Source organism: Etheostoma spectabile, chromosome 16 (genome assembly GCF_008692095.1).
Source record: "Etheostoma spectabile isolate EspeVRDwgs_2016 chromosome 16, UIUC_Espe_1.0, whole genome shotgun sequence".
NCBI lineage: Eukaryota > Metazoa > Chordata > Actinopteri > Perciformes > Percidae > Etheostoma > Etheostoma spectabile.
In genome coordinates this window covers 11,845,762-11,850,936 of record NC_045748.1, presented here as the reverse complement: position 1 = coordinate 11,850,936, position 5,175 = coordinate 11,845,762, and the positions used below count along the sequence as shown (strand labels likewise).

Sequence of the window (5,175 nt, the reverse complement as noted above, 5' to 3'; positions counted from 1 at the left end):
ATATATATATATATATATATATATATATATATAAAGATATAGACGTGTAGTTATTGGATGCTTTGTTAAAGCTAAAGAAAGATTTGAAACATTCAGTATAGAACCTTAAACTGCGTGTGTTAAGTTAAGATGGCTTACATAACCTGACTGTGAAGGCCTGTGATATATCTATATCAATCACCTCCTGTAAAGGGCATTAGGCTGATGTGATGAAATATATCCAGAACCACATTAGAAGAATATATACTTTTATGATCAGTAAATGATTGTTGCCATATTGTGCAAGAAGTGATTTACATATAATGGGGACCTGCTTATTTAAAATTCCCCAGCAAGGAATAACATTATTTATGAAGGGTTTAATTTGTTAAATGAAATATGTTTTATTAATTAAATTAAATATTTCTTTTTTTTTGTGAATACAATCCAAGGAAAATCAAACTATTAATGGACTGGGTTGTTAGCATCTTTTAGTCTTTTATATTTTCATGAATCATGTTTTTTGTGCACTCAAAGAAATGTCAATCGGATGGCCACATTCTGCTTGGCACAAGTTAAAGGAGCTGAATGTATAACATTTCACTGGAAATGTACCTCGTAAGATTTCATGTGACAAATACAATTGAGTGATTGATTGATTGATTGAATTAAACTGTTGATTCATTCATTTTAAGAATGGCTTTCATCTATTTTTGCAAAAGAACTCTGCATATACACCAGGGGGCGCCACATGATAGCAAATCCTGGTCTGTGAGTTTAACATAGTAAATAAAAGTGGATGTTCTCACAGTTATCCTTGGCATAACACTTTCTGTTCTAAGATTTACAACATTATTGTATTTTTAAAAAAAACTCCCCGATACTTTTTGGCTGCCGTGAATGGTCAAACGTTGATGTAAATAGTGAAAACACCTTTATGTAGGTATGGGCTACATGTAGATTGACTTAAACAGCTGGCCACCAGATAGAAAAATAATGTCTGTTTTCGCCTGCTTCTAGTCTGTGTGAATACTTCGACCCAGAGGGTAAGAAAATATTATCAAGCAAATGGATTGGGGGAAGATACTCAAGAAGATTGGGGGATTCACTCAAAGTGTCTGGGTGAGATAGTGAAAAGCATCATCACGGGGACTCGGTGTAGCTGGGAAGGCGACTTCTGGTGGACAGCCTACTCCGACATGTAGGCAGAGAGGTCGCAGAGAAGAAACCCATCGCTTCACGGTGCTCTCAGACTCAATGTAGCTTCACTTGACAATGTCAACGTTTCATCGTTAAAAGAAAAGGAAATTATGACTGCAAACATATGGGTGCGGCATACTATAAATGAAAAGGTTTCGCTCTGCCGGAGGTCGTACGCATTTTTGCCTTTTGTATTTCCTTGCTGAATGTCGTGGACATTTTGGATTTTTTCTTAATGCTCTGTGTCATTAAGTCTTACCGATTAAGGAACATTTTTTTCACCTGTATTCACGTTTCGCTTAGTTCGAGTAAGGTAAATACTTTAGAGAGTAAAAACAACTGGAGACGACATCGTTAAACAACTTGAGCACGGCTTGCTGAGGAGAATGTGCGTACTGGGCCAGCTTCGAGTTGCTCTTTAAGGGGGCAACGTTAGCTAGCTGCTAACCTTAGCACACCCCTATTAAACTACAGTCAAGCAAAGCTGTGAGACCAGTGCCCACGTCTCGACACATTTCTTTGGATAGTAGCATCCTGCCCATAACCTGGACATCATTAAAGGAGACGCTGACTCGACAGTAATCCAGGTAAGTCTCTTTGTTTGCGCAAGTTACTATTTCTCTCTGTGGGGCCCCACACAACATGCTAACATCACCGCTAGCTGCGTAGCGTACTATCGGTCCCATTCTGTCTCTGTCCGATGTGAGTCTAATTCAGACAATTTTAACAGTGAAATTACAATGATGAAGCATTTTATGGACTGTATACATTTAGTAATGGTTGTGCCTTATATTCCCGTCTTCATATAAGAGTGAGTTTTGCACGGTAACAAGAGATTTAAGCAGCTGTCTGCGTTCGGCCAACAACTGTACATGGCTGCCCAGTTGCAATGTTCCCCCTTCTCTATGCGGAGACACCAGTATCCAATATAACGCGGTTATACATTTTAAAGTCAATAACCTGGGATTTGACTGCCATTCACAATGTCAATGTAACAGCTGTACTGCAACAACAGCAGCAGGAGTCACATCTTTTGTTACGGAGCACCTTCTGCGCTTCGACGGACGAGGGATTAGTGGCGTGCTGCTGTACACTCAACATATCGGCGTTTTCGTTTTCTCACCACTTCACTAATCCGATTACTATCACCACTTAAATCCAATGTTATTTAATCCTGTTAAGATTTGAGAAAGGTTAGGGTTAGCTAGTCTCTAGGTTTGATTTTGAGGAATTTCAGCTGGGCCGTCCATGCCCCTGCACTTATTTTTTTATTTTGACTGTTTAGCTAATTATCTCAGAAATCTCAGAATATCAAGAGCAAACAACGTTCAGGTGAGCCGAATAGCAAGCGTGTGGTTAATTTTTTACTGAATTGCATCCGTGAATGCTTTGTGGTTCCAACACACCAATGACAGCGTGACATTATGCTTGCAGTGTTGGCTATAAACCAAAAGCATTCTCATTGTAAACTGACATCTACACGTGTCTGTTGGAATATCTGACTTTACAATACAAACCCATCTCAACTAACCGTTTGAAGTGACAAGATTGGCTTTTTTATGTTGTCAAACTATATATAAAGAATATAGAATATAGCATGTTTAAATACACACTGTGCAGGTACATACATTAGGTAGCTGGATGTCCTTCAGTCTGCTTATTTGAATATAGAAAATGCTTCTGCTACCAGGAATATCAAACCTTAAATTTGATGACTGGCATTATCATACAGTAAAACAGTTCCTGAGTAGCCTTCAAAGGCCATCCTAGCTGTTGTAAAATATAAACAAAGACTAGATCTAATCAGCAGCAACTTGTCATTGTTGTAGGCCCATAGTCTGAGAGCTGGTGGGTTTGTAGATGAGTATCTATTTAGCCTTCTCATAATATTGACTGATTATATGCATAGGATAACATTTGCCCTCATAACAATGCCCCCATAGTGTAGGGTAATTTCCTCAAACTGTAAAATACATTGCATTATTCTTCTGCCCTCCTTTCCACAAAGCAAATTTGATCATATATCTAATGATATGCAAGACTGATCTTCAATATATAGACTGCATAAATCACAGAAATGTGCATGAGTCTTAATGCAGTGGTCTGTTTCCACTGAGGTGTTGGTGAAACATTTCATTTTATCCAGTTCCTCCTATGATCATTTACAACAAACCTTATCTAGAATGGAAGATAAGGTGTACTCACACAAAGGCCCTCTACTGCACTGTTCTTGTTTCACACTAGTGCCAAAATAGTGTTGTACACTTGCCCAACAGTTTGTTGTGACACTTGTAGACGGAAAGAAAGCCAAGACTTGCCAAAAGCCTTCAACAAAAGGGGCAAAGCTATGTTTCCTTATCTTCATTATACACCAACAAATGTTACCCTGGCTCCATAATGGTTAATCCAAAATCCATAATGCTTCCATTGTGAATTTTTATCATATGTTTCCATCACACTTTGACTTGGATAAATAAAACTCTTGACGGATTAAATTTAGGTCACCTAGGTTAGAACCATGTTTTTCCTAAACAACACCCAAACTGTTTTGTTCTGAACTCAGCCTGGTTTCCACCAGTTTAGCAATCCTAGCAACCCTTTCAAAAGCCTAATGAAATGGTATCATTACTTCCTTAGGGGGATGTAATTCCTGTTAAAAAAAAGGGACACAGTGTGATCATCCTAAACTGTGAGCCAATGGGATATCAGTTAAGAAGAGAACGGCTGTTTGATTTCATAAGAGAATTAGAAGGGTGGAATTTCATTAAGTAGTAGTATTAGTATTGAATGGACTGCTGAACTCAGTACTGTGAGCAGATGTATTGTGTGAGTAACGCTGAAACTGTAGGTGTGTTTAGATGTGTATCACATAGGGAAGCTTTTTTCACCTTCATTAATATTTCTGCATGTGTGACCATATACGTGCATGTTTCCTTTTCCAACTTCAGCAAGTCTAGCCTTGGCTTGAACTGATTCCTGTGCTTTTTTTCAACCCTAGAGTAATATGCTTGAGCAATGGGTCAACAATGAAGCTGTTGATGTGGACCACAGAACACTTGTTTAATGACTAAATACTCGTGTGACGTTGATGGTTTATTGCGATGGGGAAGAAACCTGTGAGAAAATGCCGTCAAGTTAAGAAATGAGCCAATGTATTCTTTGGAAGTAGCGTTTTTTTCTTTGTGAATGTGCCAATTAGTATTTTGTTTGTAATATATTGCAGCTGGAAGGTGATTTAGTCTTTGTCTCACCGTTTTCAGTGTTGATGGCACAGTTATTGGAAGAAAAAAACGAAACTTGTCAGTCCAGAATTAGTTTAAGCTAAATCTTTAATAGGTTACCATAATATTGTCCTTACATCATTAACGCTTTCTTTTGCACACAGAATGTGTTCAGTTGGAGCACTTGAATGGATTTGCTTTAATAAAGATTTTATGTTTTTGTTACTAACAAAGACGATGGGAAATTTTGGCAAGTTGTGAGACTTGGTTTTTCAGTTGTGTAAGCGGACCATGCCCCCTTTCCCTCTTGTAGCAGGTGGATGAAGAGCAAGCTGTTGCATGTGCTTATTTGCCATTAATTTATGGGCTAGCTTTGTTTTCTTTTAATGATTTGCATAGAGCTGAAATGATCTATTAATCAATAACGAGACAGAAAACTTAACTATTTTGAAAATCAGTGAATTTGTTTTGTCATTCTTCATGCAAGAAAACCAAATATGACTTAATTCCCTCCTTACGGTTTTTTGTTCTGTTTGGTAGGCTTTACTGTTGTCTGGCCATAACAAGTAGTCTGAAGACCTTGGGCTTTAGAAAATTGTGATGGGCATTTTTTATCAATTTGTGATATTTATAGCATAAATTATTTGATGCATCTCTATGACAGATGAAAGGAAAAAACAAAAAGGATACGAAAGGGCACTTAGTGTAAGCTGTCCCATTGCCAGTACACTTGTGGAATACCTGCAGAACAGGGACATGGAAGTAGTTCTTTTGT

At 37.9% G+C, this 5,175-nt stretch overlaps 1 protein-coding gene across 4 annotated transcripts in view; it reads left to right on the top strand.

Moving 5' to 3' along the window:
* Window positions 1-1,102: 1,102 nt before the first annotated feature.
* erbin (erbb2 interacting protein) overlaps window positions 1,103-5,175 on the top strand; it is a 52,673-nt gene continuing 48,600 nt past the window's right edge. Inside the window, exon 1 of one of the 4 annotated variants that reach the window (XM_032538846.1) lies at window positions 1,103-1,766. The gene's annotated coding sequence lies outside the window, so the exon portion shown is untranslated. The remainder of the gene's footprint in view (window positions 1,767-5,175) is intronic. The other 3 variants (XM_032538844.1, XM_032538843.1, XM_032538847.1) reach the window with 3 other exon arrangements.